The 27,864-nt window shown below is 51.2% G+C and overlaps 1 pseudogene across 1 annotated transcript in view; it reads right to left on the bottom strand.

Moving 5' to 3' along the window:
- LOC146869429 (E3 ubiquitin-protein ligase TRIM39-like) overlaps positions 1-27,864 on the bottom strand; it is a 175,209-nt pseudogene that overhangs the window by 43,813 nt on the left and 103,532 nt on the right. The window contains exon 5 of the transcript XR_014959685.1: positions 13,708-13,814. The product of XR_014959685.1 is annotated as an E3 ubiquitin-protein ligase TRIM39-like (transcript). The remainder of the gene's footprint in view (positions 1-13,707; positions 13,815-27,864) is intronic.

The raw sequence follows: 27,864 nt of genomic DNA, 5'->3' as shown, positions 1-27,864 counted from the left end.
TGACCCCTAATGTACATGTGCAGGCTTGTATTTCTTTTCGATCCTGGGGTTCAGCACCCGTGCCCTGGTTGATTCTTTAAAAATGTCTTTTGCAGGTTTTAGAACTCCTTTTAACATGGGCAGAGTCTTGACAGTTTTTTCAGAAGAGGCGAAAGTGTCCACCAAGAAGTCTTCTTCGACAGTGTCAGAATGGAGTTCTACTCCATGATTGGAAGCAGCCCGTTCTATGAGGGCATTAAAGGCAACAGTGTCCTCTGTGGGAGATGTCTTTATGTTATAAAGCTGCGTGTCATGGGTATCTGGTGCGGTACCCTGGTCGGTGGTGTCATCCCATGCCTGATCTGGGTCTTGCAAGTGATCATCAGGATCGACATCCCCAGGGTAGGTGGCATCATCCCCTAGATAGTCCTCTCCTGCGTCTGCCTCTCAAGGCGTTGGAGAAAAGGACGGTGGATCCTGATGGAAGGGTTGAAAGTGTTCATGAAGCACTGGCTCTGATTCTGCCGGCAATTTGTGTTTGAGAGGAATTTTGTAGGAGTCCAATCCCCTCTCTGGCGTGATTTTCCGCTTGCGGAGCATCAACCTACCAGTGTTGGCGTCGATAAATTGTGGCTGGGAACGCTCGAAATCCGTTCGTCCAGTGGATGGGGACTGTGTTTGGCGGACACGTGTCCGAATCTCGAACAGTTTCGGCGCCGTGGGCGGCGGCAACCCAAACGTGATGTTGCCGGGCGCCGAGTGTGCCTTCGCAGCCTTGTGCGTGTCGGGGCCCGACGTAGAGGGGAGAGCTGCCCGTTCTCTGATGCGCTGCAATGATGCCGAGACCTGTTGCACGGTGAACGCAGATGGCTCCTTGGAACCGATCGGCACCTTGGAGGTAGGCGTCGAAGCGGCATCCGACTTCTTTGCAGTCATGGGGTCATCGATCCGAAGGGAGGCATCGACGCTCGTCGGAGTCGATGACCTGGCAGGCGCCGCCTTCTTCGACGTCGACGCAGACGGGGCGGCCACCTTGACTTTGGTGGTTGGGGCCGTAGTCTTCGGTGCCAGAGGCCGAGGCGCCTTGTGTGGACCGAAGGCCTTCTTTGGCTCGACACCCGTATCCGCTGCGGTGAGCTCGGCACCGAAATCCCTTTTTGCGCGGTCGGAGCCGATGACCTTTGTCGGCGTCGAAGGAGTGGAAGGCTTCGAGGCCTTCGAGCCGATCACAACCAGTTTCACTTTCGGTTTCGATGGAACTGGTCAGATGGATGGTTTCGGTTTCGCTGAAGGGAACCCAGTCGTCTTCGAGATTGATCTTGGGTAAGGCCCGAAGGCGATCCCTCGACCTGAGCCTTATGACGACTTATTTTTTCGGCCTCCGTATCGGCGGTTTGGCCTAGCTCTTCGCTGGACCTATCTTCCTCGGCCCCAAGGGCCTCATCGTAGTCTCCTACCTCTTCGACGACTTCTTCTCCCTGAAAGATCACCTCATCGTCGTCTTCCGATCGGGACTCGTGTTCGGAAGCGGGGCTGGAGTCTACGTCTTCCACGCTCTCGGCGTCCTCGGTGCTAAAGATGTTGGCTGGGGTAGGCGCCGATTGCTGCACCTCTAATCTCGCTGCCCGTCGATTCCGGAGAGTTTTCTTCGAGCGGAATCGGGCACAGGCCATACATTTCGATTCATCGTGATCCGGTGAGAGACACTTGTTGCATACCGGGTGGACGTCGATGTGTGGGTATTTTGCGTGGCATAAAGGACATCTTTTGAAGGGAGTCCTCGATTCCATCATCGATCGAAGTTCGATGTTCGGACCAAGCGGATCCGAAAAGCTGGAAGAAGGTGCTAAAGCACTAAAGAAACTAGTCGATACCGAACGGGAACAGTACCGACGATAACTAAAGGCCTTTTGGCCTTAAACTGAATTTTCCTAACTTGAGCGAAGATAAGCACATCCGAACCCAATGGCGGAAAAAAACAATCTAAGGATGGAGAGGATGCCCATGTGCACTGTAGTCCAGGGGAGGAGCCACCTATCTCGTGATACTTCGAAGACTCTTCCAGGACAACAATGTGCAATCATCCGGACCCAACACTAGGCGGCGATCTATGCACAGATATGAATTCAGCAGCCCACATGCCTCGAACATATACAATTATTTGGCAGAAATGAAAGTAATACATTTCATAATAATAAAACACTAAAAGAGCACTCTATAAAATCACAGATAAGACTAGTTTAAAATTAGAGCAAGCCCAATTAGATTTTTTCCCATCAACTTAATCCTGTACATTAGTTTTCCAAAGTGACTTACGCACACACCACATAGAGAGTAGGAAGTGTGACAACGTAAATACAATTGGCGATAAAGTATTGTATTTCAGCAGCCTAGATGCCTCTGCACAGTGTTTGGTACCCAGGTTTCTACATATTTGGGTCAGCCAACAACGTCTGGATTTTTTGTAACCGGGGCAAAGAAAATACATGCAACTCTGACTCCTCTGCATTGCTACAGGCCGGACAGCCTAGATTGAGTGCCCCTGCCCATTAGTTGGAAACATCGCGCAGCGGGAGAACCCCGTGCCTACATTGGATATACAGTTTCCTCACTAGCGCGGGTGGATTCTTATCCAGGGCAGACTCTAGGATGTACTTTTATTCTCAAACACAACTGTTAATGATCCTGGTGCTGAGCCCCCTGCAGACGGGCGAGTTTACCCTCCCTGTAACTCCAAACCAGTTCCTTTCTAGAAATTGTGGGGCAGGGTTATGCCAGACTATGCCAGGTTATGCCAGACTCGCTCTGCCCATACCCAGAAATGGGTCCCTGACATATGCTAGGCACAGTAGTTTTCCAAATTAAATTAGGAAACATGTGAGCCAGTTGTATAGCACGTTGTAACTCCTTTGAGGGGTATAAAATGATCCATTTTGTTTAAATTATCCAACACATCTACAATGTGTCAAGCTCTACAGCATGGAAAGTTTAACAAACTCTATACATATTCTTTTATTTTTAGTCCCGGGCTGAAGTTTAACATTAACAAATCAACAATACATCGAACAGTGAAGGACATTAGGCTCCAAGAAATGACAGAGAGTGGCAGAGATCTTGTTCCAATTCCTGCGCTGTAGCTGGAGGGGGCATCTGTGGGAGATGTTTGGTTTGAAGGTGAAGTGGATGCAGCGGTGGTCCGTCCATGGGAGTTCGGAGGTGCAGCTGAAGGTGGTGGAGTTTCCTGCTGTGAAGATGGAGTCAAGGGTGTGTCCTGCTGAGTGCGTTGGTTCTAGTACGATCTGTTTGAGTCTGATGATGTGGAGGTTGTCCAGAAGGGAGGTGGAGTTGGGATCTTGGCAGTTCGAGGTGGAAGTTGAGGTCTCCCAGTAAGGTGTATTTCGGTGGAGGTGATGGCGTGCGGGGTGATAAGGTCGGTGATGGAGTTGGAGAAAGGTGCGCAGGGTCCGGGGGGTCTGTAGATGAGGGTGCCTTGGAGGGTGGTGGACTCAATGGCCTGTATTTTGAAGTGGAGTTGTTCCATTAGGTCGGACAGTTCGTCGGTGTAGGTGCTGAGACGTTGTGGTTGACGTTGTGGGCGATGGCGATGCCTCCCTTGGGGCGATTAGGGCAGTTCTTTCGGGTGACTTTGTATCCTTCGGGGAAGGTGATTGCGATGTCTGGTTCTGAGGTGGCGTTCTTCCAGGTTTCGGTAAGGAAGGTGATGTTGGGAGTGGTGCTGTCGAGGAGGTCTATCTATCTATAAGTATCTATCAGAATATCAGTTAATCCCATGTAACATGTGAAGTTCAACAAAAAAATCCATAGAAATTCTTGACCCAGGTTGTGAGGGCACCTGAAAAGGTTGTTAAAATCCCATGGGCTTGACTTTCTCTGTCTGAAGGAACATGAACTGATATATTGTTGAATAGATTTTGACGCGCTAGGCCACCAAAAATGTTTACAATACATCTTTCATCTTTCTGTGTTCTGGGTGCCCTACAATAGGTGACACATGGCACAATTCCATGTTGTTACAAATTTGGATAAGGCAAATATAGCAAATTTTCCTACTCTATTCCAATCTCTTAAATTATTCTCTAACTACTTTTCCCCGCTTAACTTTCCTTGTCTGCCTCGTATGTTGTATTAAAATCATAGTGATTATATCAGAAGCTTGTGGCATGGTTCTTAAGATATTAGGAGCAGGCCTCAATTATTCCTGTACTTCTGATTGTCTTGAGAGAACATCCACCCTGCCATGTTGATTATTTGCTCTACAAGTGATTGCATACTGAAATTTAGAGAAAATAAAGATATCTCACGTTTTGCATTTAGACATTTCACTGATTATATATACACAGTAGATTTTTATTGTCCATCCTGAAAGTGACATCAAGTAATGCCCTTTCTAAATTGTGTCATCACTGTATTGAGGCTTCCTTATCACTAGTAACTCCCTATCATAGATCACATACTGCCATTCTGAAGTGGAAAGGGCCCTTGATTGTTGGAAATGGTCCTTTCTGCAGGGTGAACCTAAACATTTTGATTTCCTTCTCCTGGATTTCTGACCTCGTTTTTGTTGGCTTTAGGACTGTTGGCACTTTACCACTGCTAACCAGTGCTAAAATGCATGTGTTCTATACTTATAAAATTGGTAACCTTGGCTTATCTACAACTGGCATATTTAATTTTCCTAAAAGTCCCTAGTAAAGTGCGCTACATATGCCCGGGGCCTGTAAATAAAATGCTACTAGTGGGCCTCCAGCACGGATTGTGGCACCCACTTAATTAGCCCTTTAAATATGCTAAGGCCTGATACCTTTTTGATACTTATAATAACCATTGATGTTGTAGATTCCCCTGACGAAAGGCAGATTCCCGCCCAAAATGCATTGGGAAAGGAAAATACAATTGTTACCTGATTTACTATGCGGAGTAAAGCATCATCGCATTTCTTTTGAAGTAATTCTGCTATGGACTGAATAAAAGCAGATTTTGGATATCCTCTTTGTTTGATATGTTTTGGAAATGTATTGAGAACTTGTGTTGAAAGAAAATGACCCATTGATCACTTGTTTGAGATTGTACACTTTGGATTAAGTGACACTGCAGTAGTGCACCTTGAGCTCCTGGACATTCATCCGGGCTAATCTGGTCTACTTTTGTATTGAGGAGGCGAACAGAGCCCCCTGCAGGGTGCACACTTTAATATCAGAGTTTTGAAGAAAAGATTATTGTGTTTAATTAGATCACTTTTGAGTGCATTTGTGCTGTATTTCCTTTTTTGTTACTTTTAGAAAGTTGGCATTTTCTTACTGTACCCATTTGGTGCCTTTTGCATACCTATGGGACACACTTTTGGGGTGGGTGACAGCTGGCTTTCTGCATTCCCTCTAGACAGTCACACACAAAGGAAGGGTAGGTGTAACTGATTGGCAATCTGCATTCTGATGGGCCATCCTGGGCAAGATGGGAGGGTGGAGCTGACGCTTACATCTGAAAGGGCTGTTTCCTGTCCCCACACAAAGGATTACATGCCCCACGTAGTGAGTTCAGAGCCAGGCCAGGAAAGAAAGGTACTTCTGCACTTCAAAAGAATCTCTTTGAAGTCTCCCCCACTTTAATGGCCCGACTCGGCATAAGTACAGAACCTTTGACATTACCAACTCAAAACACCTCTGGAACTGAAGGCATTCCACCAGGATAAAGAACTGATGTGCTGCTGGAGGTTCTGTCACTTTGCTAATCGTTGTTTTGACCTGCTGCCTGCCAAGTGGTGCCAATCCAGCCCTGGGCCCTTGGGAGTGAGTTTTAAGTGCTGCATCTTCAAAAACTACAAAATTGCATCAATCAGAACCGGCGCATTTCCCTGGACACTGGCCCATCGCTGCTGCTGCATGGACCGCAGACTCCGCATCGCCGACTGCACGATGCATCACCTCCAGTTTCCAATGTATCTCTGACTTTGGTGGTTCGGCACCAATGCATCGCTTCGTGCGGCTAGCATCATCTAGAGCCAGGCGGTTCGACAATGATGCATCGTCTCGGTGTTCTTCGCATCTTGATCCTCGACGCATCCTCAACAGTGTGCAGCCCAGAACCAATGCATCGCCTACATTTGCAAGATCAACGATGACAGATCATTTTCTTTGCTTCGTGCTTCGCCCTTAACGTTGACACATCCAAGGTACTGTTCAACGGGCCACCCTGCATATGACCGACGCTGTATTGGAGTCAGCCTGAACTTTTGGATTTGACCTGGTCTAGCGCAACCAGATAGCACCAACTGGGTCTATTTGTTTCTAAGCACTACAAAACAGTTTATTCTTTTAAAATTCATATCTTTACTTCTATTTATTGGAATTTTGGTGATTTGGTCTTGTTTTATTCGTACAAATATAAGCTAGTTTTCTAGAGTGGCATGGAGTGTTTTTAGTGAAGCTTTCACTGCATTACTGTTAGAAGTGTTGCAAAAATACTTTACACATTGCCTTTTAAGTTAAGCCTGACTGCTCTGTCCCAAGCTACTAGAGGGTGAGCACAGGTTAATTTAAAGTGTGTTATTGACTTATCTTGACTAGGGATGTGGTTCCTGCTTGAACAGGGTGCACACCTCTGCCAACCAGAACCCCAATTTCTAACATTGATTATTATGCAACCAGATGTACTGCCTCCGTCTCAGGATCTCTTGGCAACAATACCACACCAATAGCAAATGAGGATTCATCAGTCTCTAGTGTGAAGGGCACCCGCGATTTCAAGTTGACAGACAAATTTGCAATCTTTAAGCTGGACTTTCACCTGTTCCCGAAGGAAAAGCTTTTCTCGTTTCTCACCAACTGATGGCACCTTTTCAGGAAATGTATTTGATGGCCATGACACTCGTTTCGGTGACATTCCTTATCTTACACTGATGGTGATCTCCACACTCCTCTTAATTTTACCATTGGAACATACCTTTGTCATTCACATTTGTTTTGGGCCCATCTTAGCATAACAGCATGCGGCATAGTGTTTGCCTACTTCAGCTACTGGCTACCTTCACTCTTAGGGATGGCACTTTGCCTTTTCTTAAAGACACAACCTAACACAAAGGTTTCCCCTGATTTACCAGGGATTGCTATGACAATGTGTCCTTTTTGAGGATAAAATGCATTTGTTTACTCTGTTGTGTGTGTTGCAATTTGATGGGATACGTTTTTTCACTTTTAGCTTCTTTGCAACACAGAGTGATAAAAAAATAAGTGCTACTTTTCTTTTTCTGGAGTCAATTGATTTTTCTGGTCTCTGTAGTACACTCACTTGGACAGAATTGCATTGCATTCTCAATTTCAGATCATTTTACACACAACATCTGCACTTGTGTGGCTGGGCATAGCATCTGCAACAGGAAAGGATGAAAACTGTGACCACAGGACCTCAATATGGGCCACAGTTTGGTCTGTTCCCAGGTAATGGGCCCAGCCACACAAGAGGATGCCATTGTTATCAAGAGAATGTGGAAATGCTGGGTGGTAGGAATTTGGTGGATTCAGAAAAGCCACAGGCTCATGCATCCAACAGCTCTACATTTCACAGGGAACTCTCACTGGTCCTGTTCCCGCATTACACTATCAGCAGCACACACACCGGATGCTTCTCTTCCCTCCATTGGCAGCAGCATTCATATTGAGATCTAACAACACTTTATTCTATTTCACTCTTTCAAGCAAGGGTGCCTGTATCCCCTCTTTATATGAATGACTTGCTGAGTAGGGTGGGGCTGCGTAAAGGGGATTCCTCAAAATTAGGAACAATGAAATTGAGTGGTCTGCTTTATGTGGATGATGCCATCCTGATGGATCTAGACCCGATAGGACTTCAAAGGCGCCTTAATGAGTTAGCACGCTATGCGAATGATCGTTTTCTAAAGATAAATACAGCAAAAAGTAAAATTATGATTTTTAGATATCGTGGTGTCGAGTTAAGAAAAATATGCTTTGGTTTCTGGGGGAAAGACAAACTTGATGTCGTGTAATTGTACCCAGGAAGAATTTTTACAAAGAGATGCTCTAGCAGTAATCACACTGACCAATGTAGAAGTAAGGCAATATCTCAGGCAAGCGCAATTGGTAGATTTTACAATTGTTGCGGCAAAGACACTTTGCACACGCTTTATCAGTATACAAAATTTAAATCCCGCCCATACTGAGTTATGCTTTTGAACAAACAGCAGTGGGTTTATTTTGAGAAGGTAGAGGGGCGGATTTGGCGTCAGATCTGTAACTTGAACCGAGCAGCCCCCATAGCGGTGATCCGGCTTGAATTCGGGATCCTTGCGACCTATGTGTTTGCCATGGCTGCATGTTTGAGATGGAGTAATGCCTTACTGAACAGCGTGGAAGACCCTTGACGGGCAGCCCTAAGACTGGAAATATTTGCAAGCCTGAAGGGGAAAAGCGTGGTTTTCAGGAATTATGTGCAAGCGGCAGACTTATTTGAAATTGGCAAAATGCTTATTCATAGGACCATTCAAGAAGTTTGTCGTAAAAGAGATACTGCCTTGTGCTTCGGTCATTCCAGCAATGATACAGTAGTTGGGAGCGGTATTTATAAACAACCTCAACCGTATGCTGTATGGAATCTCCCCCATGGAGTGTGCAGAACTATCCTTTTGTTAGAGATGAATCTGCTGCCCCTACGTATTATAACAGGGGCGTGGGAGGGATTAACCAGGCAGGGAAGACTTTGTCACCTATGTGGAAGCTGGGTACAGGATCTAAATCAGGTTTTATTTGTCTGTCCTCTAGTACAATCATTACGACGTCGATTGTTGAGGCTACTGCATTAAAAATATAACATTGCCACAGGCGAGGAAGCCTGAAATTTCCTCTTGGGCCCCCTCCCCCCACCCGAACAGGTGTGTTTTAAAATAGATATATTTTTTAAACAATTTTTAAATATATTTTAGAGAAGAACTGATGTGGTGAAGTTGGCTGTGGTATGCTGAAGAGGGTCCTTTGTGGACAATATTTATTGCATATAATTCAAATTGGAGGGTCAATTGCCCTGACCTCCTGGCCTAGGAACAGCTCTCCCTCCACGCAACACAGCCCAGCTGTTGCCGCCGCTGACACAGAAGAGCAGGGTTCGAGACCGCTCTCGACCCGCTCCCTGCACCTTTTTCTTTTTTCAGTGCCTGCCTCATTGTGGTTCCATTCCTCCCAGTTACTTTTTTCTGTATTTGTCTCTTGTGATTGTCGTTCTTCTCTGGCGAAAGCAGGACTTACCGGGACAGCTATCGGATGGATCGAATCCTATCTTACAGGACGCACCTTTCAAGTCTGGGATGACAGTCACCACTCATCCACCCTCCCACTCACCAGCGGCGTGCCTCAGGGCTCTTCCCTGAGCCCCACGCTTTTTAATGTCTATATGGCCCCCCTCGAGGACGTGGTAACACCATTTAACATCAAAATGGTGAGTTACGCCGATGACACCCAACTGGTTGTCTCCCTGTCCCAGCTGATTGACCATCCGGAAAACCTGACTAACTGCCTCATAAACATCCACAACTGGATGAACGAATCATCTTTGAAATTGAATGGCACAAAGACAGAGGTAATGTTACTCGGTAAGCAATGGACATCTATCCCTCCCACGATATGGCCCGATGTGTTCGGTGAAATCCCCCCCCCTAAATCTGAAATCAAAACACTCGGGGTGTGGCTAGAGCCACAACTCACGATGAAGACCCAGGCTACCAAAACCTCGGGCACATGTTTTGGGCTCATGGGTAAGACTCGTAAAATCCTGCCCCTACTCCCTCCTATGTCCAGAAAGCTCCTTATCCAGGGCCTAGTGCTGTCCCGCTTAGACTACAGCAATCTAGTCTATCTGGGTGCCCCCGAGGCTACCATCTCGAAACTCCAGCGCACACAGAACGCGGCAGCACGTATGATCACCCACACCCCCTCCAGAACATCTGCCAAGCCAGCCCTTAAAACCCTGCACTGGCTCCCGGTGCGCCAAAGGGTGCACTTTAAAGCAATGTGTATCACACACAAGCTCTACAACGGTTCCGGCCCAGCGATCCTCAGCAACATGATTACACCCTATACAGCAACCAGAGTGCTACGATCGCAAAATGAGAATCGAGTCCACATTCCCAGATTCAAAAAAGTCCGCACGGGAGGCCGCCAATTCTCCGTTCAGGCGGCCAAAGGCTGGAACGCACTCCCCCTGGCCCTCAGATTGGAATCCAATTACCTTGCGTTCCGAAAAAAACTTAAGACCCACTTGTTTCCCAAGTAACACCCTTCGACTACCTCCCGTCTCAATAGGTTCAAGTTACATAGCGCGGGGATACCCTTGGGTCACCAGGCGCTGTAGAAATCGCTAAAATAAAAATAAAATAAAAATAAATTTTTGCCGCCCACCTCCCAATCGCCACTTCCTGCCTCCCCCCTCCCCTACTTAATTGAGAATGCTGCGCGGCCACGCCGGCAGCGGCGCGGCAAAGGCAAACCCGTCTGCACCCGACCGTGACCCAACCGCTACCAGCACCAGGGACTCTGCATCCCACCGTACAACTCAGCCACCCTCCACGCACTCAACCCTGGAAGATGCAGAGACTGCCAACAGGCTGCGCCTAACACAACCCATGGCCAGTTCTCCTGCCTCCACTGCCGCCAGACCTTCACCACCAACCCTGCCTCCAGCACCACCAAAACCAACACCAGTGACACCCTCAGATGCATCCTCCTCAATGTGCGCTCAGTGCACAAACACGCCATGGAGATCTGGAACCTACTCAACTCCATCTCCCCAGACATCACCTTCACAGAGACCTGGACCAATGCCTCCTCTGGCCCCAACATCAGCACCGCCATCCCAGAAGGATACAAGATCCAGAGGAAGGACCGCCTCAACCACCCGGGAGGGGTCCTCGTCATCGCCCACAAGAACACCCTCCGCCTCACTACCACCAGCGAAAACTTCCCCTCCGCCGAACACCCGCACTTCCAGATCCAGACCAGCCCCAACTTGACGCTCCGCTGAACCCTCGTCTACAGACCCCCGGCCCCAGGGCCCCCTTCACCACAACCATCACCGACTTCATCGCACCCCACACCATAGCCTCAATGAACTACAAACTCATCGGCGACCTGAACTTCCACCTCGACATCCCCAGCGACCCCAATTCCACCACCATGCAGGACAACCTCGCCAACATCGGACTTAACCAACTCATCACCGCACCGACACACAGGGTAGGACACACCCTCGAGCCCATCTTCACAGCAGGAAACAGCGTCCACTTCACCCACACAACGCAACCCCCATGGACCGACCACCACTGCGTACACTTCACCATCGACAAACCGAAAGCACACAAACCAACCCCACACCCAACACAAAGGAGCTGGAGCAAAGTCATAGACTAGCAACTCAACTGCACTCTCACCCAAGACAACCACACCCTGGTATCCAACATCAGTGCCGCAGCCAGCAACACCGACAAACCGCGCCCCAGGAAAGCCGCCTGGTTCACCGCCGATCTCCAAGAAGCCCTCGCAGCCATAGTCTGTCCAAACTTCCTCAACATTGTAACCTATGCCGACGACACCCTGTCCCTCACCTAAGACCCCGCCACCGCCAGACTCAACTTCCAAAATGGGATGCAGGAAGTAGCAATCTGGATGACCAACAGCCGTGGTAAGCTCAACGCGGAGAAGACAGAAGTCCTCGTCCTTGGAACCAACCCCTCGGCATGGGACAACACCTGGCGGGCGTCCGCCCTCGGAAGCCCATCGACCCCCTCAGACCACTCCAAAAACCTCGGCATAGAACTAGACTCATCCCTCACCATGAACAGACAGGTTAACGTCGTCAACTCCAGCTGCTTCAACACCCTCCGAATCCTCTGCAAGACTTTCAAGTGGATCCCCCCTGAGTCAAGAAAGACATTCACCCATGCACTCATCACCAGCAGGCTGGACTATGGAAACGCACTCTACGCCGGCATCAACAAGTCCCTACCCCGCAAACTTCAGATGATACAGAACACCGCCGCCAGACTCGTCCTCAACATCCCCCGGCACGAACACATCAGCCCACACCTTAATAGGCTCCACTGGCTCCTCATGGAGAAAAGAGTCACCTTCAAAATCCTAAACCACGCCTACAAATGCCTGCACAACACCGAACCCGAATACCTCAACGAAAGAATCAACTTCCACGTACCCAAAAGGAACCTCCGATCTTCCAACCTCACACTGGCTGAAACCCCACGCATCCACAGAGCCAGAGCAGGTAGAAGATCTTTCTCCCACATCGCAGCCAAAACCTGTAACGAACTCCCAGCAGACATCAGGCACGCCCCTCTTTGAGCACTTTCAGGAAGACTCAAGACCTGGCTCTTCGGCTCAACGGATCTGCTGCCCCCCCTCCTCAGCGCCTTGAGACCCTCACAGTTGAGTAGCTCGCTTTACAAACTCTGATTGAGGGTCCTCGTACGACATTTGTGATGATGTTATAGAATCTGATGGTACAATCTGAACAACACCTCCCTAGATGGTTGGCTTCCTATAGGATCAAAAGATTAATGGAACTGGCAGAGCACTTACGCACTTGCAACATCATGTATGCTGCTATGTAGGCTGTATAGCATAATGAATGTATTTTGCATCTTTAGGTCATTGCTTGTATTTCTGCTTGGGTCCGTCTGAGCAAATAATGTTTTATTTTTAATGGAATTTGTTATAGGATGACTGATATTGGTACTATACTCGCACGTGCACTTCTGATTATCTTATACACTTTTATGAATTTAGTATGTACAATGAAATCTGTAACCATTAGGTCTCTGCATATACCCTGTACTTCTATTATATATAGAATTTTAAGATGTTGTATAATGAACTTAAAGTTTAGAGTATTTAACGGCACAGCTCGATCCGAACGGTCTTGTTAGTATTTCAATAGAATGGGGAAATTGGTCTAATATTTGCCTATTTGCACATTTAATTCTAGCATGCTGCTTGTATCTTGCAAAGCTCAACAAAACTGTTGAATTTATGGTGTTGTATGTATTTTATTGTGTTATTGTTATTATAGCTCAGGATTGAATACATCAGTGCCTTTTTATTTGTATACTTTTATGTGGAACTCTTAGGCGTGCCAAATCATAATAAAAATTGATTGATTGGCGGCATAGCTTCTGCAACAGGAAAGGATGAAAACTGTGACCATATGAAGTCAATATGGGCCACAGTTTTGTCTGTTCTTGTCTCAGGTACCTGGCCCACCCACACAAGAGAGGTGCCACTTTTATCAAGAGAAATGTAGAAATGCAGGGTGGAAGGAATTTTGTGGATTCATAGGCTCATGCTTCCAACAGCTCTAAAATTCACAGAGAACTCTCACCGGTCCTGTTCCCGCATTACACTATCAGCAGCACACCTACCCGATGCTTCTCTTCCCTCCATTGGCAGCAGCATTCATACTGAGATCTCACAACGCTTTATTCTCTTTCACTTTCCACAGAGTCCAAACTCACACACTTTATACTACCCTCCTACCCAACAATAAGGTAATCTATTGGCCATAACAGCACTTACTGTAACATTAACCTAGGAGTGTAGTCTTTATAGTATGTAAAAGTGCCCTGGCCATTCGCCCAACCTTCCACCATGATCAATTCTTCCTTAGATGGGTTTCATTTGTGATCAGATATGTATTTACCTTTTAACTCCAGAAGCTTATCCTGCCAGGAGCCATGTTGTCTGCTCTGAAGCGTCTGCTCCACAGCAGCATCTTCCTGGGGTTTCTCAGCTTTCATCTGATCGCACCTGCCGATTAGAAAACAATATTGTAGATGACCTCGTCGTTCACAGCACATTCTTCTTGTTCGCACTCACTGCACACTTTTATTTACTCTAGGATGTAGGAACTCTACAGGATCTCAGTGCACATATGTGATTGTTATAAGGGAGCACCATTCTCTCTTGGATCTCATTGCCCTTTACCGCTGGTGTCCAAGGGCCTGAAGTACCATTTGCATACCAAGTCACAAGGGTAGTACATGCTCATCACTGCAGGGCATCAACCCTCTGGTTAAGAAGTGGTTATACATTTTCTTCTGGCAAGGACAAATTGGCTTGAAGATCCATTAACCAGTTATGGTACCAAGCCTCTTTAAAACTCTACTCCTTCATGAGCTTTTCACTCGTGTAAAGTCTGTGCTTTGCCTTAAGCATCAACTAGTCACTAGCATCCTAAGGAACATATTCCACAACATTAAAATGTGCCTGGCGTCCTGTTTTTGACAAAGCAGATCTCATCAGGTCTAACTTCCAGGCCTATTTGGGGAACCTCCACACAGGCATAAAACAAGCCTGAGTAGAAAGTGCCCTACTTCCTCCTCTATTGCTGCTCCAAGGAACCCATCATTCTATTTTAGATTATTTTGGAATGTTCTACCATCACATTAGACAACTTGTAATTCACCTTCCACCCAAATGATCATTTTTCAAAACTGTTCCCGGCACACTTTTTGACGGAATCAAGTGAACGTGGTCATGGCAGCAGGCAGCCCATGCGGAGGTCATCCCTCACAACCACTATATTTATCCACCATTTAGGGCTCAATGTAGTGTTGTGTTTCGATTTAGATACCCATATATAGGTTTCCCTGAATCATGTCCTTGTATAGGCACAATTCGTATTGCCCTTATTTAGGCATAAGATTCCCAGTCCTTATTTAGGCATTAGCCATGCTAACCAAATACAGGCATGGTCACCTACATCCATTCATCACACGTCACAACGAGTTCTTAGAAACCAGACCCTTAAGCCGACAGGACTTTCCCCAGCTAGGATTATTGATTTCTCCAAAAACTCATCTATTATGCATAAACTACTATTCCTTAGGGGTTCATTCATGACTTCTTCCTCTGCCCGACTTTACGTCAATGCTAACATTCCTAAGCACCTTCCAGGTATAAATATACCTTCCCTTACCATGGCAAACCACGGCACGACTCAGCACGACTTGACTGCACGGTTCACCACAGCAAGTTCGGAAGAGACCATATCCCGACCTGACACACTGACCAGACGCTGTCATCCCTGCTCGCAGAGAATCCAGCTTCCAGTGTTCTGACTCCCTTCGCGGGGTGTTAGAGTTTTAGACCCGGAAAGAGATACCCACCTCTCTCATTCTAAAGGTATGGAGCTGACTAGAACCTAGAGGGACACTTGTCATACTAAACTTTGTATATACCATACTATAGAAAACAGCTATAGAAAACAGCACCTACTTCTTACCTCGCACTACACTTAGGTTAGGTACACTGGGGTAGAACTATTTAGAAGCATCAGACGAGTATTCACTTTTTAGCCTGTGTTATTTATGTATGTATATATGAATATATGTCATAGCTAAAAGACAATGCTATTGCAGTATTATTTCTTCATACTGCTTACGCAGTGCGTATTATATCTTGCTTACTGTCTAATGATTGTAACATCTCATATCTCTTACACGAGAAACAAGACTGTTCAATAAATCCTTTTATTGAAACGCCCGTCTATTTCTGTGTAACTCTGGAGAAACTAAGCATGCACGATTGACTGAGTGAAACTGTTATCTATTGTTTCCACGATTCTGAGACGCGTTCCGATTCTAGGGGAAACAAAGTTGTCATGTTTATGCCGTTGTAAGAAACAAATCCCTTCTTGTTCATTAAAGAAGTTTCTAGTGACCTCTGAGTTAGCTGGCACACAAAAGTAATTACGTTTAATGTACTCGATAGGATTATACTGACCGTAGTCCTATGCAAAAACTATAGTGTATATTATTCCAATGCGCAGAGCCTATAAGGGAAATGGGAACTACACTACAGTAGACTTTGGCGGATGGTGTAGTGAGGGTGGCAAAGGACTTTACATCCACCATTCTGCCTTTACTCTGCCCACCAAATTTAGAGCTTACCACCAGTCCTCCGGTACAATTTAAGGGTTTGTATGAACTTTTGTCACAGTGTATCATGCATGGTAGGGAGAGAGACCGGGCCAGTGCCTGGTGAGGTGTCCCAACTACTGGCGCCTGCCAGTTCCTTCTCCCAGTTGTCCTCTGGCTCATCTAGGTGGTAATGGTCCCCTTCCAATTGTCACCCTCATGAGGTCTGTCAAAGGAAAAAGGCAATGGCTCTGATTCGGAGGGCATGGTGCCAGGCAGCGCCCGAGTCCATGTTGGAGTAGGGTATGACGATGGGGATGGCAGCGCTGGGAGTGATGACACCGGAAAGGGGACCGAAGATCGGTCTCGCAGACCTTTCTGCTCTGGACCCAGCACTCGATCCAAGGGGCCTGACTGGCAGTGACGGCAGACCCGGTGGTGGAAATCCAGTAGGGGCCCCTCCTGCTCCGTGGAGCCTGAAGGTGCTCCAGAGGGGTCGGGCTGCCCAAATACGAGGATCATGTCCTCCGAGAACTCTTTGAGTTGGGCGGGGATTGCTTCCTCTCCTGGAAACTCAAGAAGGCTTGGAGCGGACCCTGGCACAGGCTCCACAACAGAAGATCTTACAGTGAGGATGTGCCTGTGCCTCATCCGATTACATGGACCGGCGAAGGGAGCAACTCCACAAGCAGTCCCAGTAACTTCCGTGCGACCACGATCATGAGCGTCGTAGGGTCTCTGACGTTGGGTGGCCAGAAGCTTCAGATAACGTTCCCACAACACTTTGAGGATCATGGTGGAGCAGTCCTCGCAGGTCTTGGACTCGTGGTCCTGCTCCACGCACCACAAACAGACCAAGCGTGGGTCTGGCAGACATCTGCCTGCGACAGTCACCACATGGAGCCGCTTGTTTCTTGGGGGGACACCCTCACACACCAGTAGGAAAATCTCAAAACATTTCAACAAAACATTGAAAAAAACTCAGTCAAACAAATGACTGAGGGTAGCTGCCTCTGGGTAGCTGCCTCTGACTGGCACAGAAAGAAAAGAACTGACCTCAGCGCGCTAGTGTGGCCGGTGTTGATACGGAGCCAAACACCACCTCCCGGCACGCAGTTGTCCTGCTTGAAAATTTCTGGATGCAGTCTGGCACTTGAGAAATATTCTAAGGTAAGGAATCTGTGGCTGGAAGCCTCTATTATATATGGGTGCTTCATACTGCTGTGTGTGGATGGCAGGGCCTCTATCATATATGGGTGCTTCATACTGCTGTGTGTGGATGGCAGGGCCTCTATCATATATGGGTGCTTCATACTGCTGTGTGTGGGTGGCAGGGCCTCTATCATATATGGGTGCTTCATACTGCTGTGTGTGGGTGGCAGGGCCACTATCATATATGGCTGCTTCATACTGCTGTGTGTGGGTGGCAGGGCCTCTATCATATATGGGTGCTTCATACTGCTGTGTGTGTGTGGATGGCATGGCCTCTGTCATCTATGGGTGCTTCATACTGCTGTGTGTGGGTGGCAGGGCCTCTATCATATATGGGTGCTTCATACTGCTGTGTGTGTGTGTGGATGGCATGGCCTCATCTATGGGTGCTTCATACTGCTGTGTGTGGGTGGCAGGGCCTCTATCATATATGGGTGCTTCATACTGCTGTATGTGGATGGCAGGGCCTCTATCATATATGGGTGCTTCATACTGCTGTGTGTGGGTGGCAGGGCCTCTATCATATATGGGTGCTTCATACTGCTGTGTGTGGGTGGCAGGGCCACTATCATATATGGGTGCTTCATACTGCTGTGTGCGGGTGGCAGGGCCTCTATCATATATGGGTGCTTCATACTGCTGTGTGCGGGTGGCAGGGCCTCTATCATATATGGGTGCTTCATACTGCTGTGTGTGGATGGCAGGGCCTCTGTCATATATGGGTGCTTCATACTGCTGTGTGTGGGTGACAGGGCCTCTGTCATATATGGGTGCTTCATACTGCTGTGTGTGTGTGTGGATGGCATGGCCTCTGTCATCTATGGGTGCTTCATACTGCTGTGTGTGGGTGGCAGGGCCTCTATCATATATGGGTGCTTCATACTGCTGTGTGTGGATAGCAGGGCCACTATCATATATGGGTGCTTCATACTGCTGTGTGGGTGGCAGGGCCTCTGTCATATATGGGTGCTTCATGCTGCTGTGTGAGGATGGCAGGGCCTCTATCATACATGGGTGCTTCATACTGCTGTGTGTGGGTGGCAGGGCCTCTATCATATATGGGTGCTTCATACTGCTGTGTGCGGGTGGCAGGGCCTCTATCATATATGGGTGCTTCATACTGCTGTGTGTGGATGGCAGGGCCTCTATCATATATGGGTGCTTCATACTGCTGTGTGGATGGCAGGGCCTCTATCATATATGGGTGCTTCATACTGCTGTGTGTGTGTGGATGGCATGGCCTCTGTCATCTATGGGTGCTTCATACTGCTGTGTGTGGATGGCAGGGCCTCTATCATATATGGGTGCTTCATACTGCTGTGTGTGGGTGGCAGGGCCTTGTTAGACCCGGCCCTCGTAACATAGCTAGACATGACCCCTGCACCTCACACCAGCCCCCAAACCCACGGCCTAGCCGATACTTCCCACCAGAACTCGCACACACCCAACCCAGCCTTCCCAGTCCGTGGCCTTCCGCCCTTCGGCCACACCGGGCCCGCGTGCCCACTTCATGCACCAAGATGGCTGCCCGGCCCCAGCGCGACCCTGGCCTAGAGGCGCCACCTCGGCTGGAGGACATCACGCTCCCCTTGGGATGAGAGAGGGAGGAGCAGTTTCTATCACACCTCTGCGCTTCCCTGGGACGGTGGGTTTCGATCGACCTGCCGGCCTCCCCGAGGGCTGGCTCCACGCCTGCTGGGTGTCTGGGACTCCTCCCGACCCGGCCCTGAAAGGATCAAAAGACAATGGCAGGAAACCCCAACAAGCGACCCCCAGGTGACAAGACCCCTGCCTGCACAGACTCCGGACATCAAAGAGGAGTCGCTCTATAACAAGGGGTGCTCTGGGACTGTCCGGCAGATTCGCCTTGGAACACCTGAGCCCTGCTGAGTGACTCGCGGCTCCCTGAAGATCGTATGACCTCCGAACTTGTGCTTGAGCCCTGCTGAGTGACTCGCGGCTCCCTGAAGAACCTAAGACCTCCGAACTTGTGCTTGAGCCCTGCTGAGTGACTCACGGCTCCCTGAAGATCGTAAGACCTCCGAACTCGTGCTTGAGCCCTGCTGAGTGACTTGCGGCTCCCTGAAGATCGTAAGACCTCCGAACTTGTGCTTGAGCCCTGCTGAGTGACTCGCGGCTCCTCGTAGATCGTAAGACCACCGAACTTGTATCCGAGCCCTGCTGAGTAACTCGCGGCTCCCACAGACTCTCTTGGTCCCGCCGGACCCTACGACGAAAAGCGTATCCCCCAGCTCGAGGATTGTGAGCTGTGCGCCGGGTACGCTCCTGCATTTGATCCATATCCCCAAAGACTGTCCCGCTACCTCCTAACCCCCTCCAAGACTCTGTGAGCCCACACTCTGCTTGTATATATTTGCCTTGCTGATCATAAAGATCCTACCACTCCGATCTGATAAAGATTTGCTCTTAAGAACTCCTCGTGTGGTGTCTCTCTGTCGTGTGGTGCCGAGTGTGCGATCCTAGATACGAGGTTCCTCCCCTGAGGAGTCTCCCGCCAGTGCCCGGCTACGATACCTCGAGGGTGGGTCTCAGGGCAGTCAGGGCCCCCTCGGGGCCCCTCTGAGGTCGCCTTCTAACATTGGTGGCAAGCGACGGGATTCGGGCCCATAATCTAGAGATCGTACCGTGAACGGCTGACACACTACCGACAAAGATGGCAGAAGGAAACGCCGTGGTTCTCATAGAAAACGACGCCAGTACCGTGTTCCAGGTGGAACAGCTGGAAGAGTACACTCACAAAGAACTAAAACAATTCTGTAAGGAACTCAGAATCGCTACCACTGGTCTCAACACCAAAGATGATATGCAAAAGGCCTGAAAGCTTGGGTGGATTCTGGAGCCTCCCGCCCAGAATAAGCGGGGGAGCCCCACGACGAAGCGGGACCCTCCCAAGGAGAACGCAGCAGCAACCAGGTGCGAGGCTTCGTACCAGACGGGGGCTTATCCCCGGAGGAACTCGCAGACAGAGAAAAAAGTCGCCATCACGAGCTCGAATTAGCCAAACTCAAAATTGAGGGCGAGTTGAAATTAGCCGAGAAAAAGCTAGCAGTAGAACAGTTGCGAGTACAAGGAGAACTAGAAGAGAAGAAACTCCAACGAGAACACGAGGGAAGGAGACTTCAACTGGAACATGAACGCAGCCTGAAGGAAATAGAACTGAAAGCAAGAAGCGAAGAAACCCGGCCCCCGGGGAACCGGGAGGCGGCCGCCCCGACGGAGCAGAAGGTCCACATCCCCAAGGATGTGGTCAAAGAATATTACAAAAATGATGACATTCAGCAGTGGTTCCGGGCCTACGAGGTCGCCATGACCTCCCATCGGGTCCCGCAGAAGGATTGGGGGGCTGGGTTATGGGGATGATTCCTGAGCGAAGGGAGAGACACCCTGCTCGACCGACCCACCTCCATGCAAACCTCCTATGAACACATGAAAGCGGCCCTCCTCACAAGGTACGGCCTCACCCCGGAGATGTACCGCCAGCGGTTCCGGGACTGCAGGAAGATCCCGGGTACCACCTGGGTGGAATATGTGAATTTCTTCAGCCGAGCCTTCGATGGGTGGATCAAGGGCAGCAAGGTAACCACCCTGGAAGAACTAACCGACCTTATGTTGTGGGAACACCTGGCGGCCAACTGCTTTGTGGAAGTACGCCAGCATCTGCTCGACAGCAAGCCCACAGACCCAAGAAAGCTGGCTGTCGAGGCGGATCGCTGGACCAACACCAGGGTCTCCCGGGGCCCTGTAGGAGAGTACCCCCGAACAAGTCAGGGACCACCCCGCCAGAGAGGGGGGGGAAACCAGGGAGGGCAGAGAGAGTCCCAGGCTAGTCCCCCGAAGTCCCAACCTCCACCTTTCCCGGCACCCCCACCAGCTGTATCCGGCCCCCCCCTTAGACGGGGGCACCGGGTAACCATTACTTGTTTCCGTTGCCAGAAGCCCGGGCATTACGCCAACGACCCTGAATGCCCCATGGCCCCACGCACCACCCAGGCAGCACCCCCTGCTAGACAGATAGCCAATGTAGCCCTGGGGGAGGAGGTTGAGGAGGCCGAGGAGTGGGAACCCGCCGCTATGGCCCTAGTATCCTTAGGAGATAGAGAGATGGTCCCTGGGAGCCTCCTGCCCTCTAACACAAAGAAATATGGGCAGCTCGTAACGATCAATGGCCACAAAGTAGAAGCCCTCCGTGACACCGGGGCCAGCATCACCGGTGTCCTCAGCCATTTAGTACACGAAGACCAGGTCCTCCCCAACGTCTTTTGCCCTGTCATTTCAGCCGACAACACAGAAAGCCTATGTAAGGTAGCCCTGGTGCCCTTTGAGTGGGGAGGGGTGGTCGGTAAACTGAAGGTTGCAGTGAGAACCTCCCAGCCCGTCGACTGCCTCCTGGGGAATGACCTGGAAAGTTCCCCCTGGGGACAAGTTGAGCGCAAGACCCATCTAGGGATGATGGGCCTCCCTGAGTGGGTGTGCGCCACCACTCGATCCATGGCGGCTCGACTGACCCCCCTGAGGGAAGTCGACGACGCCCCGACCCCTGAAGATAGGATGGTCCCAGCCGAGGGTCCCCCCATTCCCCCACCAGAAGAGTCGATCGCCAGTGACGAACCACCGCCTTCCGACTCCACCCCAGTCACCGAGTTAGGCGATCTGCCCGAATTAGCCCAGTGGCGCCACGAGGGGGGCCCCTCCTGAGAAGAGTTCTGCCGAGAGCAGGCTACCTGTCCCTCCCTGGTCGGGCCCCGGAAACAGGCAGAGGCCCAGGCCGCAGGCGACCAGACGGGGACGCACCGGGTGTATTGGGAGAATGACCTCCTGTACAGCGAACAGAAGTCGTTGGAGCTAGGGTCCGGCCGGGTGCTGGTGGTACCCCTACGCTTCCGAAACCTCCTCCTGGGCTTGGCCCACGATGTTCCCCTCGCAGGCCACTTGGGCCAGGACAAAACGTACAGTCGCCTCGTGACCCACTTCTACTGGCCCAGTATGAAAGCAGATGTAGGAGCCCACTGCAAGTCCTGTCCCACGTGCCAGGCCAGTGGGAAGAGCGGAGGGAAGAGCAAGGCTCCCCTCCAACCCTTCCCTGTCGTCAGTACCCCTTTTGAGTGGGTCGGGATCGACATTGTAGGACCCCTGGACCCCCCAACTTCCCAAGGGCACCGGTTCATCCTCGTCCTGGTGGACCATGCCACCCGTTACCCTGAGGCCATCCCCCTGCGCACCGTCACGGCCCCCGTGGTGGGCCGGGCGTTGATGGGAATCTTCTCCCGCATGGGTTTCCCCCGCGAGGTCGTGAGCGGTCGCGGTACCAACTTTATCTCCCGATACATGAAGTCCTTATGGCAACAATGCGGGGTGTCCTACAAGTTCACCACCCCGTACCACCCCCAAGGAAACGGCCTGGTAGAGCGGTTTAACCGGACTCTGAAGGGGATGATCGCGGGCCTGGAAGAGCCCCTCCGGCGTAAGTGGGACATCCTGCTTCCCTGCCTCCTATTCGCATACCGCAAAGTTCCCCAGAAATCCTTGGGGTTCAGCCCCTTTGAGTTACTCTACGGGCACCCCGTCAGGGGGCCCCTCAGCCTGGTCAAGGAAGGCTGGGAGGCGGCGCCCCGAGGCCCCCCCCGAGATGTGTTCCGTTACGTCCTGACCCTCCGAAATCAGACTAGAAGGTTCCGAGAGATGGCCGAGGCCAACCTGGAGGCGAGTCAGGAGGAGATGAAGCGCTGGTACGACCAGAACGCCACTCTGGTCGAGTTTCAGCCGGGCCAGCAGGTATGGGTCATGGCCCCCGTGAAACCCTGCGCCCTCCAGGATAAATGGACCGGGCCCTTCAAAGTGGTTGAGCGGAAGAGCCAGGTCACGTACTTGGTGGACGTCCAGTCCCCCCGGGACCCCCTCCAGGTCCTCCACGTGAACCGCCTCAAGCCCCACTTTGTGCGAACGGAGCTGAGCCTCCTACTGGCCACTGATGATGGGTCCGAGGAGGAGTCAGATCCTCTCCCCGATCTCCTGTGCACCAAAGAGAAGGACGGCTCCGTAGAGGGAGTGAACCTCTCCCCGTCTCTCACTCCCCAGCAACGTGAAGATTGCCGCCAGCTCCTAGGGCAGTTTTCGGACCTCTTCTCCCTGGTCCCTAAGGTCACCGACTGGTGTGTCCATGACGTGGATACCGGGGACAGTCCACCAGTGAGACACCGGGCCTACTGAGTCCCTGATCGGGTCCGGTCCTGTATCCAAGCCGAAGTCTCGAAAATGTTGACCCTAGGCGTGATCGAACCCTCAGACAGCCCCTGGGCCAGCCCCGTGGTCCTGGTCCCAAAAGCAGCTGCCCCCGGGGTCGCACCAGAACTCCGCTTCTGCGTGGACTACCGGGGACTCAATGAAGTCACCCGAGCCGATGCCCACCCCATTCCCCGAGCCGACAAGCTCATTGACCGGCTCGGGGCTGCTCGGTTCCTCAGCACCTTCGATCTCACCTGCGACTACTGGCAAATTGCGCTCACAGAAGGAGCCAAGGAGCGGTCCGCCTTCTCCACCCCGGATGGGCACTATCGCTTTCGCGTGATGCCCTTCGGGATGAAAAATGCTCCGGCCACCTTCCAGCGACTGGTAAATAGAGTCCTGGCCGGGCTGGAAAAATTCAGTGCCGCATATCTCGACGATATCGCAGTTTTTAGCTCTGAGTGGAGTGAGCATCTCCAGCACCTTCGGAGGGTGCTGACCGCCCTGCGCCAGGCAGGCCTCACCGTGAAAGCCAGCAAGTGCCAGATTGGGCAAGGTTCGGTAACCTACCTGGGGCACCAGGTCGGAAGCGGGCAGGTCGCCCCTCTACAGCCCAAAATCGACACCATCCTCGCCTGGGAACCCCCCACTACCCAAACGGAGGTCCGAGCCTTTCTGGGCCTCACGGGCTACTACCGGAGAGTCATCCGGAATTACGGCAGCCTGGTCGGTCCCCTCACGGGACTCACGTCCAAAAAGCAGCCCAAGAAGGTGCAATGGTCCCCTGCCTGCCAAGAGGCGTTTGAGGCCCTGAAAGCGGCCATGTGTACTGCCCCCGTCCTCCAGGCCCCCGACTACTCCAAAGAGTTTGTGGTACAAACTGATGCCTCCGAGCATGGCATCGGGGCAGTCCTCTCCCAGGTAAATGACCAAGGCCTAGACCAGCCCGTAGCCTTCCTCAGCTGAAGGCTATTACCCAGGGAACAGAGATGGAGCACCATCGAGCGAGAGGCATTCGCCGTAGTCTGGGCCCTCAAGAAACTACCCCCTTACCTGTTCGGCACCCATTTCAAGGTCCAAACCGACCATCGCCCCTTGCGATGGCTCATGCAGATGCGAGGAGAAAACCCCAAGCTACTGCGGTGGTCAATCTCCCTCCAGGGAATGGATTTCACCGTGGAACATCGCCCTGGGACTGACCACGCCAACGCCGATGGCCTCTCCCGGTTCTTCCGCCTCAGCGAAGAGAACCCCCAAGAAGATGGGTAGTTCTCTCCGGCTTTCAGCTGGGGGTGACCCGTGTTAGACCCGGCCCTCGTAACATAGCTAGACATGACCCCTGCACCTCACACCAGCCCCCAAACCCACGGCCTAGCCGATCCTTCCCACCAGAACTCGCACGCACCCAACCCAGCCTTCCCCGTCCGTGGCCTTCCGCCCTTCGGCCACATCGGGCCCGTGTGCCCACTTCATGCACCAAGATGGCCGCCCGGCCCCAGCGCGACCCTGGCCTAGAGGCGCCACTCCGGCTGGAGGACATCACGCTCCCCTTGGGATGAGAGAGGGAGGAGCAGTTTCTATCACACCTCTGCGCTTCCCTGGGACGGTGGGTTTCGATCGACCTGCCGGCCTCCCCGAGGGCTGGCTCCACGCCTGCTGGGTGTCTGGGACTCCTCCCGACCCGGCCCTGAAAGGATCAAAAGACAATGGCAGGAAACCCCAACAAGCGACCCCCAGGTGACAAGACCCCTGCCTGCACAGACTCCGGACATCAAAGAGGAGTCGCCCTATAACAAGGGGTGCTCTGAGACTGTCCGGCAGATTCGCCTTGGAACACCTGAGCCCTGCTGAGTGACTCGCGGCTCCCTGAAGATCGTAAGACCTCCGAACTTGTGCTTGAGCCCTGCTGAGTGACTCGCGGCTCCCTGAAGATCGTAAGACCTCCGAACTTGTGCTTGAGCCCTGCTGAGTGACTCGCGGCTACCTGAAGATCGTAAGACCTCCGAACTTGTGCTTGAGCCCTGCTGAGTGACTGGCGGCTCCCTGAAGATCGTAAGACCTCCGAACTTGTGCTTGAGCCCTGCTGAGTGACTCGCGGCTCCTCGAAGATCGTAAGACCACCGAACTTGTATCCGAGCCCTGCTGAATAACTCGCGGCTCCCACAGACTCTCTTGGTCCCGCCGGACCCCACGACGACAAGCGTATCCCCCAGCTCGAGGATTGTGAGCTGTGCGCCGGGTACGCTCCTGCATTTGATCCATATCCCCAAAGACTGTCCCGCTACCTCCTAACCCCCTCCAAGACTCTGTGAGCCCACGCTCTGCTTGTATATATTTGCCTTGCTGATCATAAAGATCCTACCACTCCGATCTGATAAAGATTTGCTCTTAAGAACTCCTCGTGTGGTGTCTCTCTGTCGTGTGTTGCCGAGTGTGCGATCCTAGATACGAGGTTCCTCCCCTGAGGAGTCTCCCGCCAGTGCCCGGCTACGATACCTCGAGGGTGGGTCTCAGGGCAGTCAGGGCCCCCTCGGGGCCCGTCTGAGGTCGCCTTCTAACAGGCCTCTATCATATATGGGTGCTTCATACTGCTGTGTATGGATGGCAGGGCCTCTATCATATATGGGTGCTTCTTACTGCTGTGTGCAGGTGGCAGGGCCTCTATCATATATGGGTGCTTCATGCTGCTGTGTGTGGGTGGCAGGGCCTCTGTCATAAATGGGTGCTTCATACTGCTGTGTGTGTGTGGATGGCATGGCCTCTGTCATATATGGGTGCTTCATACTGCTGTGTGTGGATGGCAGGGCCTCTATCATATATGGGTGCTTCATACTGCTGTGTGTGGATGGCAGGGCCACTGTCATATATGGGTGCTTCATACTGCTGTGTGTGGATGGCAGGGCCTCTGTCATATATGGGTGCTTCATACTGCTGTGTGTGGATGGCAGGGCCTCTGTCATATATGGGTGCTTCATACTGCTGTGTGTGGGTGGCAGGGCCTCTATCATATATGGGTGCTTCATACTGCTGTGTGCGGGTGGCAGGGCCTCTATCATATATGGGTGCTTCATACTGCTGTGTGTGGATGGCAGGGCCTCTATCATATATGGGTGCTTCATACTGCTGTGTGTGGGTGGCAGGGCCTCTATCATATATGGGTGCTTCATACTCCTGTGTGTGTGTGTGGATGGCATGGCCTCTGTCATCTATGGGTGCTTCATACTGCTGTGTGTGGGTGGCAGGGCCTCTGTCATATATGGGTGCTTCATACTGCTGTGTGTGGGTGGCAGGGCCTCTATCATATATGGGTGCTTCATACTGCTGTGTGTGGATGGCAGGGCCTCTATCATATATGGGTGCTTCATACTGCTGTGTGTGGATGGCAGGGCCTCTATCATATATGGGTGCTTCATACTGCTGTGTGTGGGTGGCAGGGCCTCTATCATATATGGGTGCTTCATGCTGCTGTGTGTGGGTGGCAGGGCCTCTATCATATATGGGTGCTTCATGCTGCTGTGTGTGGATGGCAGGGCCTCTATCATATATGGGTGCTTCATACTGCTGTGTGTGTGTGGATGGCAGGGCCACTATCATATATGGGTGCTTCATACTGCTGTGTGTGTGTGGATGGCATGGCCTCTATCATATATGGGTGCTTCATACTGCTGTGTGCGAGTGGCAGGGCCTCTATCATATATGGGTGCTTCATACTGCTGTGTGTGGGTGGCAGGGCCTCTGTCATATATGGGTGCTTCATACTGCTGTGTGTGGGTGGCAGGGCCTCTATCATATATGGGTGCTTCATACTGCTGTGTGTGGGTGGCAGGGCCTCTATCATATATGGGTGCTTCATACTGCTGTGTGTGGATGTCAGGGCCTCTGTCATATATGGGTGCTTCATGCTGCTGTGTGTGGGTGGCAGGGCCTCTGTCATATATGGGTGCTTCATACTGCTGTGTGTGTGTGGATGGCATGGCCTCTGTCATATATGGGTGCTTCATACTGCTGTGTGTGTGTGGATGGCATGGCCTCTGTCATATATGGGTGCTTCGTACTGCTGTGTGTGTGTGGATGGCAGGGCCTCTATCATATATGGGTGCTTCATACTGCTGTGTGTGGGTGGCAGGGCCTCTATCATATATGGGTGCTTCATACTGCTGTGTGTGGGTGTCAGGGCCTCTATCATATATGGGTGCTTCATTCTGCTGTGTGTGGGTGGCAGGGCCTCTATCATATATGGGTGCTTCATACTGCTGTGTGTGGATGGCAGGGCCTCTATCATATATGGGTGCTTCATGCTGCTGTGTGTGGATGGCAGGGCCTCTGTCATATATGGGTGCTTCATACTGCTGTGTGCGGGTGTCAGGGCCTCTATCATATATGGGTGCTTCATACTGCTGTGTGTGGGTGGCAGGGCCTCTATCATATATGGGTGCTTCATACTGCTGTGTGTGGGTGTCAGGGCCTCTATCATATATGGGTGC

The sequence above is a fragment of the Triturus cristatus genome, chromosome 1_1, assembly GCF_964204655.1.
Source record: "Triturus cristatus chromosome 1_1, aTriCri1.1, whole genome shotgun sequence".
Lineage (NCBI taxonomy): Eukaryota > Metazoa > Chordata > Amphibia > Caudata > Salamandridae > Triturus > Triturus cristatus.
Note: the sequence above shows the minus strand (reverse complement) of the source record. Positions and strands in the feature narration are given on the sequence as shown.